Source organism: Eschrichtius robustus, chromosome 1, assembly GCF_028021215.1.
Source record: "Eschrichtius robustus isolate mEscRob2 chromosome 1, mEscRob2.pri, whole genome shotgun sequence".
NCBI classification, from domain to species: Eukaryota; Metazoa; Chordata; class Mammalia; order Artiodactyla; family Eschrichtiidae; genus Eschrichtius; species Eschrichtius robustus.
The window spans coordinates 67161114-67177428 of NC_090824.1; the positions used below are offsets into that span (position 1 = coordinate 67161114).

Here is a 16315-nt window from a genome sequence, read left to right on the forward strand (position 1 = left end):
CAATATATGAAATAAAGTCTATGCTACCCAAAAACTATAGTTAAAATGTTGAATCATTTCTGGCCGTTTAATGATTATATTATGCTAACAGTCCTAAAGCTTCAGCAGTCTGCCTATATGTATCTTTCCAGAGTCCTGTTAACATAAATGTAGAATCAAGGTAATTACATGTATTGCATTTTCTCCATCAATTGAATGTACTTTCCTCTTTACAAATAACTTGTTAACACTTGCAAGACCTCAATTTATCAGAAATATGGTTATTCAACTGCTGGCTTACAGTCATCAGCCAGTTAATGAACTGTGCCTATCTTGACTTTTCTGTTTATCAATCTATTTAACTGATGCCTCGGCTTTTAGCTTTGAGGAAATGGGAAACTTTGTATTGTGATATAGAGCTGGAATGTATCCAGTACAGACCACAAATACAATCCTAGGTTCTGTAAATTCAAAGGAGCTACTAGCTTCCTTTAATTGCCTTTCTGTTTGCTCAGGACTCCTGCGCTGTTCTACTTAGGACATTATAAAATGATGATTCCGCTGACTACTTGGAGAAAATTCTAATTACTTGATAGGCATTCTTTTTTTTTTTTTTTTTTTTAAATTTTATTTATTTATTTATTTATTTATGGCTGTGCTGGGTCCTCGTTTCTGTGTGAGGGCTTTCTCTAGCTGTGGCAAGTGGGGGCCACTCTTCATCGCGGTGCGCGGGCCTCTCATCATCACGGCCTCTCTTGTTGCGGAGCACAGGCTCCAGACACGCAGGCTCAGCAATTGTGGCTCACGGGCCTAGTTGCTCCGTGGCATGTGGGATCTTCCCAGACCAGGGCTCGAACCCGTGTTCCCTGCATTGGCAGGCAGATTCTCAACCACTGCGCCACCAGGGAAGCCCCTTGATAGGCATTCTTAGCACATGTCTACATATCGTTCTCTGACAAAGTATTTCAGAAAGTACTTATTTTTTTAAAGGATTCTAACTGTATTTTTTTAAGAAAATTTAAGAGGTCATTGCTACCAATGAAAAACTAATGTTGACAATGTTTTGCTTAATGGGATCAAAATTTAATACTTTTCTCTGAAAAAAAATCTAGATGCAAAAAAACTTCATACGCCAAAAAAAAAAAAAAATATATATATATATATATATACACACACACACACATATATATGCATATACACACACCTATCAGCAGTAGTGGACTGCTTTATAAAATAAAACATTCCAAGAAAGAACAAAACAAGTGAGAGATTTTTTAAAGCAATTTAAAGTATGCCAATGACACAGCAAAAGCAGTTTTGTTAGTGTTGTTATTGGAGGTAGTACAAGTGTCCTCAGGAAAAAAAAAAACATTCATATGCAACCAAAACTGATGCTCTCTGGTGAACAACGAGCCTGTAAGTCCCAATATTTCTCTGTTAGTTACTTGTTTCTAATCTTAACAAAGATTTGGGCCTTGTAGTTTGCAATCAAATGCTGGAAGAGTACTCACTGCTCCCTGGATTGCCAGGGTAACTTGTTTTCTCCTACCTTTTCCTCCCTAGTAGTGTCAGGTACTAGAAACACATCATCTAGGCCTTCGTTTAAACACAAAGGCTTAAAAACAGATTTGCTAAATTATGGAAATGCTTTTGTTTCAGCACTCTTGTGAGTCAATATCAGATGAGAAATGGTTAGAACATGTACTTCCTATTCCCCAGTCAGCTGTATTGTGACTGCCATTTGCTATAGTTTTCATTGCAAATGCTTTCTCTTTTCAGTAATAATGTGACCATTCTGATTTCTCAATGTTGTATAAAACTTTTTGTAGAATTTTCTACAATATGAAAATGTTTCTTTAGTTGTTTGATTTATATTCTTAACATAGTACTGGAACTTCCAGAAATCACCTACTGTCTGTCTCTGGGCAAACACATGCCTAAACCATTTAGAACAGTTCATTCTATTTTAAAAGGTTGGGGTTTCCGTGCTTTTCCTTGAAAACCTGTCTAGCATGTCTCATTATGTGAGTTTCAAAATCATCTTTTCTATAATGATTTTAAAGTGCCTACTTGTCAGTGGTTTCTTACATATGACACCTAAAGCACAAGTGGCTTTATCTTTGAAGTCCAAAGATAAATTGGACTTCATCAAAATTAAGAACTTTTGTGCTTCAAAGGACACCGTCAAGAAAGTGAAAAGACGGGACTTCCCTGGTGGTCCAGTGGGTAAGACTCTGCATTCCCAATGCAGGGGGCCAGGGTTTGATCCCTGGTCGGGGAACTAGATCCTGCATGCATGCCACAACTAAGAAGTCTGCATGCTGCAATGAAGATCCTGTGTGCCGCAACTAAGATCCGATGCAGCCAAAATAAATAAATAAATATTAAAACAACAACAACAACATTATAAGAAAGTGAAAAGACAACCCAAAGAATGGGAGAAAAAATTTGCAAATCATATCTAAATATATATATAGAGAGAGAGAGAATATCCAGCATATATAAAGAACTCTCAAAACTCAACAACAAAAAGACAACTCAATTTTAAAATGGGCAAAGAGTTAAAACAGACATTTCTCCAAAGAAGATATACAAATGGCTAATACACATGAAAAGATGCTCAGTATCCTCATTCATGAGGGAAATGCAAAACCACAATGAGATACCACCTCATTTCCACTAGGATGGCTGTGATCAAATGGACAATAACAAGTGTTGGGGGCTTCCCTGGTGGCGCAGTGGTTAAGAATCTGCCTGCCAATGCAGGGGACATGGGTTTGAGCCCTGGTCCTGGAAGATCCCACATGCCGCAGAGCAACTAAGCCCGTGCACCACAACTACTGAGTCTGAGCTCTAGAGCCCATGCGCCACAACTACTGAGCCTGTGCTCTAGAGCCCACAAGCCACAACGACTGAAGCCTGCACGCCTAGAGCTGGTGCTCCACAACAAGAGAAGCCACCGCAATGAGAAGCCCACGCACTGCAATGAAGAGTAGACCCTGCTCACCGCAACTAGAGAAAGCCTGCACCCAGCAACAAAGACCCAACTCGGCCAAAAATAAATAAATAAATAAATGATTTTTAAAAAGAAAAAAAAAGTGTTGGGGAGGACGTGTAGAAATTAGAACTTTCTTACATTGCTGCTGAGAATTTAGTGCAGTTGCTTTGGAAACAGTTTGACAGTTTCTCAAAAAATTATACATAATTAACAATATGATCCAGCAATTCCACTCCTAGGTATGAAAGAATTAAAAACAGTCATGCAAAAACTTGTACATGAATATTCACAGCAGAATTATTGATAATAGCCAAAAAGTGGGAACAACCCAAGTGCCCATCAACTCATGAATATATAAACAAAATTGGTATATCCACTCAATGGAATATTCTTCAGCCATAAAAGGAATGAAGTACCGATACATGATACAATGTGGGTGAACCTTAAAGACAGTATGCTAAGTGAAATAAGCTAGACATAAAATGCTTCTTGTTATATGGTTCCATTTTATGAAATGTCCATTGATATGAAATATTTATGAATAGGCAAATCCATATAAACAAAGCAGATTACTGGTTGTCAGGAGCTGGGGAAGACTGGAGGGGAAGGTGACTGCTAATGGGTATGGGGTTTCTTTTTGGAATGTGGAAAAGGTTCTGGAATTAGATAGTGGTGTTGGTTGCATAACCATGTGAATATAGTAAAAACCACAGAATAGTACACTTTAAAAGGATGAATTCTGGGCTTCCCTGGTGGTGCAGTGGTTAAGGATCTGCCTGCCAATGCAGGGGACATAGGTTCGAGCCCTGGTCTGGGAAGATCCCACATGCCGTGGAGCACCTAAGCCAGTGCGCCACAACTACTGAGGCTGCACTCTAGAGCCCGCGAGCCACAACTACTGAGCCCACGTGCCACAACTACTGAAGCCCACGTGCCTAGAGCCCATGCTCCGCAACAAGAGAATCCACCGCAGTGAGAAGCCCACATACCGCAATGAAGAGTAGCCCCCGCTCACCTCAACTTGAGAAAGCCCACGTGCAGCAACGAAGACCCAATGCAGCCCCAAAAAAAAGGAATAAACAAAATAAATAAATAAATAAAAACAATTAAAAAAAAAAAAAAGGATGAATTCTGTGGTATGTGAATTTGTTATGGGTTGAATTATGTCTCCCAAATAGATGTCTTAAGCCCTAGTACCTCAGAATGTGACCTTATTTGAAAATAGGGTCATTACAAATATAAATAGTTACAATGAAGTCATATTGGAGTAGGGTGGGACCTTAATCCAATTTGACTAGTGTCCTTGTTAAGAAGAGGAGAATGCCATTGGAAGACAAGGAGACACACAGACACAGAGAGAAGATAGACATGTGAAGCTGGAGGCAGAGACTGAGATTATGCTGCCACAGCTGAGAAATGCCTCGGCCTACCAGAAGCTGGAGGAGCAAATCCTCCCTAGAGGCTTTGGAGGGAACATGACCTGTCAACACCTTGATTTGCGGTTTTAGCTTTCAGAACTATGAGAGAATAAGCTTCTGTTGTTTAAAACGGGATTGTGGTACTTTGTAATGGCAGCCTTAGAGAACTCACACCGATTTATATCTCAAGTTTTAAAAAAGGAGTTAGTGGGCTTCCCTGGTGGCGCAGTGGTTTTAATAACAAAATTAAAAATAAAAAAAATCAACAATGGGGACATATAAAAGTATAAAATAAATGTCCATGAGTCTATCCTAATATAAATTATTGAATAAATAAATGGTGGAAAATAGACAAATCTCCCATGTAGAAGAATTCCAAATAATTTATGTGAAACCTAACTCCCCACCCCTCAAGTGTGGGTTGCACATAGTAATTTCCTTTCTAAAAAAGGGGGAGGATTTCCCTGGTGGTTCAGTGGTTAAGAATCTACCTGCCAATGCAGGGGACAAGGGTTTGAGCCCTGGTCCGGGAAGATTCCACATGCCACGGGGCAGCTAAGCCCGTGCGCCACAACTACTGAGCCTGCACTCTAGAGCCCGCGAGCCATGACTACTGAAGCCCACATGCCTAGAGCCCATGCTCTGCAACAAGAGAAGCCACTGCAATGAGAAGCCCGTGCACCACAACTACTGAGCCCGCGCACCTAGAGCCCGTGCTCCGCAACAAGAGAAGCCACCACAATGAGAAGCCCACGCACCGCAACGAAGAGTAGCCCCGCTCGCCACAACTAGAGAAAAGCCCACATGCAGCAATGAAGACCCAACACAGACAAAAAATAATAATTAAAATAATAAATAAATTTAGAATATTTTTAAAAAGGGGGGAGGAAAAAAGAATAACTTTACACTGGAGAAATCTTAAAACACTACCTCAGCCAGGTGATCAAGATTAACATCAACAATGATAAGTCATGTCGATAGTATGTCCCCTTGGTATGATATGATGAGAATGGCACGTTACCTCTGTGGTCTTCTTTCCAAAAACCCATAACCCCAGTCTAATTATGAGAAAAACATCAGACAAATCCAAATTGAAGAGTATTCTATGAAACGCTTGGCCAGTACTTTCCAAAACCATCAAGGTCATCAAAAACAAGGAAAGTCTGAAAAACTATCACAACCAAGGAGGGCGTAAGGAGACGAAAATGGATCGTATTCTGGATGGGATTCTGGAACAGAAATGGGACGTTAGGTAAAAACTAAGGCTATCTGAATACAGTATGAACTTTAGTTAATAATAAAGCATCAATACTGGTTCACTAGTTGAAATGTAGCATACTAATGTAATATGTTAATAACAGGCAAAACCGAGTGTTTGGTATATGGCAACTCTGTACTACCTTCACAACTTTTCTGTAAATCTAAAACTATTCTAGGGCTTCCCTGGTGGCACAGTGCTTAAGAATCCGCCCGCCAATGCTGGGGACACGGGTTCAAACCCTGGTCCGGGAAGATCCCACATGCCGCCGGGCAGCTAAGCCCGTGCGCCACAACTACTGAGCCCACACGCCAAAACCACTGAAGCCTGCGTGCCTAGAGCCCGTGCTGCGCAACAAGAGAAGCCACTGCAATGAGAAGCCCGCACACCGCAACGAAGAGCAGCCCCCACTTGCTGCAACTAGAGAAAACCCACATGCAGCAACAAAGACCCAAGGCAGCCAAAAATAAAATAAGTAAATTTTAAAAAAATTTAAAAATAAAAACGATTCTAAATTGTAAAGTTTATTTAAAAAGAAAAAGAAAATCAGATTCAAAATGTCTGGGGTATGGTCCAATAATTTGCATTTTTAAACAACGCTTGTTTCTCATCTTGCTTCTTGCTTCTGATGGGTGGTCACAAGTCCATTTTTTGAGCAGCACTACCCTAACTAAGGTCAGCTCCCATTGTGGCTTTCAGCCTAAAGCAGAATGGCTGTGAGGTCACTTAACCTCTGCCTGCAGTAAATTTGCTGATTAACACTATAATAAGTATTTACAAAGTAGGTCAGCTATGCCTCTGTTCACCTGTGTTTTTTAGGAATTAGTCAGAAGAAAAGGTAACTCTGTCTCTGGTCACCAGCAGGAAAAGGTGTGATGGAATAGAAAAGTAGGTATCTGGCTTCCATTTTGAGAGTTAACACCCATCTTAATGGGTGTCAAAACACCTTAGTCACTTCCATTTTGTCTATGCTGCTCCCTTTCCATGTGCCACTTCCTTGAGTTCCATCCCAGATAAAAGAATTCAAGTGCCTAGCACTACCCCACAAAATGAATTGCTGAAGATGGCCACAATAAATAATGTTCCAGGACCCTTGTTTTCAACAGTCATTTCTCTAGACTTAATCATCAGCCAGTCACATTCCTAATGCTTTTTCTGTTCCCTCATACAGATACCACCAGTGCCTCTTGCAGGTGAGAAGACTATAGCATTGAATGGGATACAGCAGTATTTATTTAGATAAGAGATCATAAAGATCTAGGTATAACAGACTAATGATCCCTAGTAATTTATGCTACTTTATTGAAAACTCAGTATCCAGGGGAGAAAACTGGTAAGAAAAACAGGGCAGATCTCAGACCTAGAAGGACAAATACTGCTGGGAGTTAGGTTCTTTTGAAGTCCTCGGAAAACATATAACCATGAACATCAGGCGATACAATTTTCATTACATGGTCATTACCACACTCTTTGAGGACAGGGAAATGAAGTACCCTTCTCTTTGGTGTTTATACCCCATATTGTATTTCTACGTGTCCCCTGCTGCAGTGTTGCTCAGCCAACCTGTACACGTAGGTCTCTCCATCTTTGCACAGTCCTTCTGTTTTCTTTCTTTCTTTCTTTCTTTCATTTATTTTTGGCTGCGTTGGGTCTTTGTTGCTGCGCGTGGGCTTTCTCTAGTTGCGTCGAGCAGGGGCTGCTATTCATTGTGGTGCACGGGCTTCTCGTTGCAGTGGCTTCTCTTTGTTGTAGAGCACGGGCTCTAGGCACGTGGGCTTCAGTAGTTGTGGCTCTCGGGCTCTAGAGCGCAGGCTCAGTAGTTGTGGCGCACGGGCTTAGCTGCCCTGCGGCAGGTGGGATCTTCCCGGACCAGGGCTGCATTGGCAGGCGGATTCTTAACCACTGCACCACTAGGGAAGCCCAGTCCTTCTGTTTTCTTAACCACTTCTATTATTGTTCATTACATTTCCCTCCCCTTCATTCACTCTATTCTGTTCAGAGTCCAGAAGTAGAGACCGTTGATTCATGATGACCTTGACTGAGATCACTGCTAATTAGGAATGATCATATCTGTGAAAAGCACTTCCCTTGAACTCATAAAACAATCACAATAGAAACTTAAGTACCTATAGTGTGCAATGCACTAGCGCATATAAGGAAGTACCAGTATAGAAAGAGCACTGAACTCTTAGCACCAATGGATCTGGATTCTAATTTTGTCAGTGTGGGCAGGTCAGCCTCCTGGCCTCAGTTTCTTCTCTGCTAAATAGTTGAGCATAGTGTGACCAACTATCCCAATTTGTCTAGGATTCCCAGGTTCAGCACTGAAAGTTCTGTGTCCCAGGAAACTCAGTACCAGGTGAGCCAGGACGGTTAGTTCCCCTCTTGGACAGGCTATCTGAGACCCTTTCTGGTTCTGACAGTTCTGGGTCTAAGCCTCAGGTGCTTCTCAAGGCATGTTGTCTATAACCTTTTGAGATTGTGGACTGAGTCACAGAGAGACAGGGTAGTGGCTATATGCAAAGAACTTGTAAGGCTTCCTGCCTCCTGAGCTGTGACTCATGGGGGATGCTGCAGGGCATCATTCCTAACATCTCAGGGGAGCAGATCAGCTGAGAATGGTACACTCAGGCAAGAGACATTCTTGGGTTTCTCAGTGGGAAAGAAATTCAAAAACAATGGATTAATGAGAGGAATTTGTAGCAAATGTTGAGGCTGCCAGCATTCTTGCAAGAGAGCCAATGACCTTTTAAGCTATATCTACAACTGACTAGCTTCTTGGCCACCATCCCAATGAAGGTTCCTTTCCCAGTTTAAACTATATTCAAAACTGGCTTGGCAGCAAGGCTTTTAGCATCCTCAGATATAGACTTATTCCAGCAGGAGAGCACATGAAATCAACTTTCTAATAAAAGCTTAAAAAAAATTTTTTTAACACAAAAAACAAACCAAAAAAACCCAACAGCAACAGAGCGAGTGACTGCCACTGCTAATGTCGACAACTGAATCTGTTGTCCTATTTTCATGAGTTTCAAGAAAAGGATCCTAGGGTCTTCCCTGGCAGTTCAGTGGTTAAGACTCTGTACTTCCGCTGCAGGGGGCACGGGTTTGATCCCTGGTCGGGGAACTAAGAACACACATGCCAGGTGGCACGGCCAAAAAACAACAACAACAAAAAAAGGATCCTAGCTTAACTTGAATCAGTAGGGAAGACAGCTGAACTCAAGGTCTTGAGTGGATTTACCACACTGCAAAGGACTACAGAGGTTGCCAGCTGGCCCTGAGTTGACTCTGAAAAGAGATGCAGCTTGCTGTAGATTAATATTTAATTTAGAAGCAAATTTCATAATCACCTTGCTCATTTTTCTGTGTGCCTGATTTCATTTTGTCTTTATGCTTAAGATTAACTCCTATTTCAATCTCACCTTCTAGAATTATGGCCTAATTTCCTTCTCAGTCGTTCTTCTTAAACAACTGGATCCAAAACACAAGCCCCAAATACTTATTGAGTGGGGATAGGATGAATGTACATGGAGAAAGTCAAAAGAGCTAGATTAATACAAGCTATTCAAGGAACTTAGAAAGAAATCAAGGAACTTCTCTAACTCAACAAATTAAGATAGCAGTTATGTAAAGTCTCTTACCCACCGTTGGCCAATCAAAAATACAGTAAAATGAAGTTAAACTGGTTTAAGAAGTATGTGCCAAATAGTAGTATTTCCCCCAACCAAATTTACTTCTCTCCCCTTTCTGTTAGTTCTACTTTAGCAGAATCTAAGGCTATTAACAAAGGAAACTTTTAGCCACAAGTTCATGAGTTAATTATCTGGAGACTAATCATGACTCAAATGAAAATTCCTGTTTACACATATCCACAACAGCAGTAAAGGGATCTAATAGCATGAATAGCTACAGGAGATATTTTTGGTGATACGAGGTCAACATGGGAGAGACTGGCTAAATAAGAAGGCTCTAGGCATGTGACTTTAAAGTCTTTCAGTTGAAGAGTATCTATTATATGTTACCTAATAGACTGTGAGGAAATTAAAAGATATGTGCTGGTTTGCTTTGTCCACCCTGGCAGGTGGCCAAAGTTCTCATAATTGGCAAGATTGGGCCACCTGCCCTGTCCCCTGGCCTTTGGGTTTGTTAACCTCTCATCTATGGAGCTGAGGAGAGTTTTTTAACTTCTTTAAATTCTACCTGGGAAGAAATTTCTTTTTTTGAATTTTTGAATTTTATTTTATTTATTTTTTTATACAGCACGTTCTTATTAGTTATCCATTTTATACATATTAGTGTATATATGTCAATCCCAATCTCTCAATTCATCACACCACCACCCCCCCGCCGCTTTCCCCCCTTGGTGTCCATACGTTTGTTCTCTACATCTGTGTCTCAATTTCTGGCCTGCAAACCGGTTCATCTGTATCGTTTTTCTAGGTTCCACATATACGCATTAATATACGATATTTGTTTGTCTCTTTCTGACTTAGTTCACTCTGTATGACAGTCTCTAGATTCATCCACATCTCTACAGATGACCCAATTTCATTCCTTTTTATGGCTGAGTAATATTCCATTGTACATATGTACCACATCTTCTTTATCCATTCCACTGCTGATGGACATTTAGGTTGCTTCCATGTCCTGGCTATTGTAAATAGTGCTGCTATGAACACTGGGGTGTGTGCATTTTTTGAATTACTGTTTTCTCTGGGTATATGCCCAGTAGTGGTATTGCTGGGTCATATGGTAGTTCTATTTTTAGTTTTTTAAGGAACCTCCATACTGTTCCCTACAGTGGCTGTATCAATTTACATTCTCACCAGCAGTACAAGAGCGTTCCTTTTCTCCACACCCTCTCCAGCATTTACTGTTTGTAGATTTTTTAACGATGCCATTCTGATGGGTGTGAGGGGATACCTCACTGTAGTTTTGAGTTGCATTTCTCTAACAATTAGTGATGCTGAGCATCTTTTCATGTGTTTGTTGGCCATTTGTATGTCTAAGAAGAAGAGATTTTAAACAAAAAACAATCAAAGAAAATTCAGAAGAAATATGATGAAAGGAAAAAGAATGCTCAAATCAGCAGTCTTCTAGAGGAGCAGTTCCAGCAGGGCAAGCTTCTTCCATGCATCACTTTTAGACCAGGCCAGTGTGGCCAAGCAGATGGCTATGTGCTGGAGGGCAAGGAGCTGGAGTTCTATCTAAGGAAAATCAAGGCCCAGAAAGGCAAATGAGTCCTCCTCCTTCCTATCTTAGCCCATGTAATAAAGGTGTTTATTGTTCTTAAAAAAAAAAAGTAGAGAGCTTGATCTTAATTATATAAAAAATGCAAAGCAAAAATATGGAAAGAAATAGAATAAAACATTAACTGAATTGCTTCTAGGTGGTAGAAAGAAAGGTGTATCAGTCAAGGTTCTTAGTTGCATATACATAAAACTTTAAATGAAAAGAAAAATGAGAATTTACTGAAAGCTCTCATGGGTTCAATGAGTCAATGGGAAAGGAACACCAAACTTAGAAGACATGCAGGAGTCAAGACAGCTCTGGAAGACCAAGAAGTAGGAAGCTACTGGACATTGCCCCCATTGATCACTGCCACAGCTAGCACAATCGAACCATCATGGGCCATCTGGCTAGAGTAGGGTCCAGGCAGGAGCATCTCACTGGCTAAGCCAAGATCATATCTCACTCTGGCTGCAGAAGGGCTACAGTTCAAGAAAAAGGAAGATGTTCCCACGTAAGGTTCCACTGTGGGAAGCAGAGCATTGCAACTCATCTACACGATTATAAACAATAAAGGATTTCTCCCATAAAGGAAGAAGAGATGGAAACTGGACAACCAAAAAAAAATGACAAAAGTCCACAACAATTTTTTCTGTTTTTCTGTTTTCAACACTCTACAAATCATCTTCACAGACCTGTATGTGAAATCTGATAAAATAAACTACTATAACTTTTCTCTTCCTTATAGCATGATGGGTAGGAGAATAATGCCACCCCAAAATATGACTGTAGGAGTTCAGAACATGCCACTCCAAAATGTGCCATTTTGGTATATTGGTTATTTTGAGCTGTTAGCATTTGAAAAGCAGCAAATGCAGGGGGAGGCTTTCATTGAACTCTCCTTATCTGCCTAAAGACAGATCCTCCAAAAAGAAACTCGGTTGTCATAAATCCCCACCCTGCGAATTTAATCAACCAGGGAAGATTGACTCATCACAGGACAGGAGACTAGAAATTGAAACCACACCCAGACAAACTGTCACTCACATTTATTTTTCTAAAGGCCCATTCATCTTTCCTAAAAATCATTTACCCATCCCTAAGATGCCTATATCGCCCATCCTCTTTCCCTATTAAACTGGTATTTAATTCTGAATTCTAAGACACCTCAGTGATTACTTCTTTTTCCCTGGGTATCTTCCATGTATCCATGAGGTCCACGTGTTGATAAACTTCTGTTTTTCTTTTGTTTTGTTAATCTGCCTTTTATTTCAGGGGTCTCAGCTAAGAACTCAGAAGGGTAGAGGAAAAATTATTTTTCCTCCCCTACAAGCACTATGGTAAATTAACAAGGATTTGTTTTCAATCTTTAAGACGTGTCTGAAATTGGTATAAAATCTTTATCAAATTAAGAAAGCTCTATACTCCAACTTTGCTAAGAGTTCTTGCTTTTTTAATTAATTAATTAATTAATTAATTAATTAATTTGTTTTGGCTGCATTGGGTCTTCGTTGCTGCCTGCAGGCTCTCTCTAGTTGCAGCAAGCAGGGACTACTCTTCATTGCGGTGTGCGGGGCTTCTCATTGGGGTGGCTTCTCTTGTTGCGGAGCACGGGCTCTAGGCGCAGGGGCTTCAGTAGTTGTGGCACGCGGGCTCCATAGTTGTGGTGCACGGGCTTAGTTGCTCTGCGGCATGTGGGATCTTCCCAGACCAGGGCTCGCACCCGTGTCCCCTGCATTGGCAGGCAGATTCTTAACCACTGCACCACAGGGAAGTCTCAGAGTTCTTGCTTTTTTTTTTTTTTTTTTTAATTAATTAATTTATTTTTTATTTTTGGCTGTGTTGGGTCTTCATTGCTGTGTGCAGGCTTTCTCTAGTTGTGGTGAGCGGGGGCTACTCATCGTTGCGGTGCACGGGCTTCTCATTGTCATGGCTTCTCTTGTTGCGGAGCACGGGCTCTAGGCACGCGGGCTTCAATAGTTGTGGCACGTGCGCTCAGCTCTAGAGCGCAGCCTCAGTAGTTGTGGCGCATGGGCTTAGTTGCTCCACGGCATGTGGGATCTTCCCGGACCAGGGCTCGAACCCGTGTCCCATGCATTGGCAGGCGGATTCTTAACCACTGCTCCACCAGGGAAGCCCAGAGTTCTTGCTTTTTAAAAAAAAATCATACATAGGCACTAAGACTTATCCAGTGTTTTTTTCTCAATTTAGATAATGATTTTTCTACTTTAGTTTCTTAATGTGGTAAATTACACTGGTAGATTTTCCACTTTTGAACCAGTATGGCTTTACTAGAATAAACTGCTAGATTTTGATGTATGATTTTTTAAATACTGTTTTTGGATTTGTTTAGCTAATACTTTATTTAGATTTTTTTTTTTTCTGCACTTACATTCATAAGTGTTTGGGGTCAATAATTTTCTTTTCATGTATTGTCCTTATCTTTTTTTAAATAAATTTATTTATTTTTTATTTATTTTTGGCTGCGTTGGGTCTTTGTTGCTGCGTGTGGGCTTTCTCTAGTTGTGGCGAGCAGGGGATACTCTTCATTGTGGTGCATGGGCTTCTCACTGCGGTGAGAGCATGGGCTCTAGGTGCGTGGGCTTCAGTAGTTGTGACACGTGGGCTCAGTAGTTGTGGCCCACGGGCTCCAGAGCTCAGACTCAGTAGTTGTGGTGCACGGGCTTAGTTGCTCCAAGGCATGTGGTATCTTCCCGGACCAGGGATAGAACCCGTGTCCCCTGCATTGGTAGGCGGATTCTTAACCACTGCACCACTGGGGTAGTCCATTATCTGGTTTTTGTTTTTTTGTTGTTTTTTTTTTTTTATAAATTTATTTATTTATTTATTATATTTGGCTGCGTTGGGTCTTCGTTGCTGCACGCGGGCTTTCTCTAGTTGTGGCGAGTGGCGGCTACTCTTCGTTGACGTGCGCGGGCTTCTCATTGCGGTGGCTTCTCTTGTTGCGGAGCATGGGCTCTAGGCGCGTGGGCTTCAGTAGTTGTGACACATGGGCTTCAGTAGTTGTGGCTCGCGGGCTCTAGAGCGCAGGCTCAGTAGTTGTGGCGTATGGGCTTAGTGGCTCCGCGGCATGTAGGATCTTCCTGGACCAGGGTTCGAACCCATGTCCCCTGCATTGGCAGGTGGATTCTTAACCATTGAGCCACCAGGGAAGCCCCCATTATCTGGTTTTTGAATCAAGACTTTTGGCCTCTGGAAAAGTCCTTATCACAAGAAAAAAAATATTTTTTTGCAACTATATATGGTGACAGATATTAGCTAGAATTATTGTGGTGATCATTCCACAATATATACAAATATCAAATCACTATGTTCTACACCTGAAACTAACAGGTGTACAACACCTATTATATAAAACTATACAATATTATATGTCAATTATACCTCAATTTTAAAAATATGTAAATAAATGAATGAATGAACAAATGAAAAAAAGACTTTGGCCTTCAAAATGAACTGGCCATTTCTGAACTTTTCTATTTTCTAGAACAGTTTACATAAGATAGAGAGTAAGTATGCTTTGAAGGTTTGGTAGAACTCATTAATGAAATCAGTTAGGCCTGGCATTCTTTTTGGAGGGCAAATATTTGATGGCCACCTGAATTTCTTTAATACTTAGCTTTAATTCGTTTTTTTAAACCTGCTACCAAAAGTTGTGATTTTAAATTTTAAAAACTAGTTGAGGGCTTCCCTGGTGGCACAGTGGTTAAGAATCTGTCTGCCAATGCAAGGGACACGGGTTCTATTCCTGGTTCGGGAAGATCCCACATGCCATGGAGCAACTAAGCCCGTGTGCCACAACTACTAAGCCTGCGCTCTAGAGCCTGTGGGGCACAACTACTGAGCCCGCGTGCCACAACTACTGAAGCCCATGTGCCTAGAGCACATGCTCTGCAACAAGAGAAGCCACCGCAATGAGAAGACCACGCACGGCAACAAAGAGTAGCCCCCCTCGCTGCAACTAGAGAAAGACCATGCAGCTACAAAGACCCGATGCAGCCAAAAACAAATAAATAAATAAAATAAATGTATTAAAAAAAACTAGTTGGTAGTCAATTATTCCTCAATTATTAAAGGATTAAAAGAGACAATAAAAATGTAAAAAGTAAAAAAAAAGTTGATAGACATTTTAAGATAAGGATTCGTTAAAAAAAAAAAAAAAAAAGTTGTACAAAATCCAAGTGTTTCTGGGCTCACTGAATGCTGTTTCTCAGTGCCAGAAACAAATACTGCGGTGCGTATAGAGATGAGAGTATACATACTATACTTCCCGCACCCAGGAATTCAGAACGTCAAAGTGGACTTGTATTTACTTGTCCCCTCTTTCTGAGAACATAGAACTTCATCAGAGCCTTAAGAAATACAACCAATGAGGCTATGAGGTATTTCTGGTGAAATATGGAAGCAGAGCTATTTCCAGGAAACAGGTTCCTTCCCCCCAACGTAGGAGAGAACTCTGCTTTCTCACCCAAGAAGTCTGAAAAAACTATTTGTTGATAGGAAGTATATCAAGAAATTGGAAAAATGACTTACCTTGCTATTCCAGTTGCTGGCTGAAAAAAGACATTGGAGACCTCATAAGCTGGAAGCTTTTCTGATCAATCTCAGAAGTCTTGTATGCCCTGCCAGGATCACTATTTTAAGCCTATTCCTGGGGCTCTGTGCCATCTTTGCCTCAAACAAGGGAACTGAAACCCTCTGCCTTTTCTCCATAGCCAAGGGGGATTTTTATCTACCTCCTTCACTCCTCTTCTCCCTTCTCCCATTGAATAGTCTGTGTTTCTCAGGTTGCTTCACCTTCATTCAAGGGTAGTGTGTAAGATGGCATGTCCCCTTGCCGAGATCCAAAACTCTGGGGAAGACTTGTCTCCCAGTATGAGGAAGGTAGGAGAGGTAAGGTGGTGGGTATGCCCCATATAACTACAATAGAGGGGAAGTGTGTTTCTGACCTCCCAAATTGTATGTCTGAATGTATTTCAAACAAAACAAAACAAAACATGGTTAAACAGTGATTAGAGTCTCAAACTACCAGCACAGCCTTATACTTTGGGGATATTAACTACAAGTACTCTGGAACCTGGAATTAGAGGCCTAGTACCGTCTATAGTATAACATCCCCAACTAGCCTGTGAACCCACTCACCATTTGGAGCACTGTATGAGAAAATGCTTTCTAAGTCCCAAATCTTAGGAAAATAAACCAGAGAAACAAATTAATGACTCCCCACTACCTTATTCTTACACTGATGTGGGACTCTACAATTTGTTTACTCAGGTAAATGTGCTGACTTCATGCATTTCCAATGCATATACATTTCTACTGCAAAAGACAGACTTAGATAAATTTTTAAATCTATTTTTTAAAGTTTTGATAATCCTCAGTGACAACAGGGGTGCTGAGAAACAGGCA

General features: G+C 40.9%; 1 long non-coding RNA gene across 2 annotated transcripts in view; it reads right to left on the reverse strand.

Moving 5' to 3' along the window:
* LOC137766374 (uncharacterized) overlaps positions 1 to 16315 on the reverse strand; it is a 73601-nt gene that overhangs the window by 24827 nt on the left and 32459 nt on the right. The gene's annotated exons all lie outside the window — the stretch shown is intronic.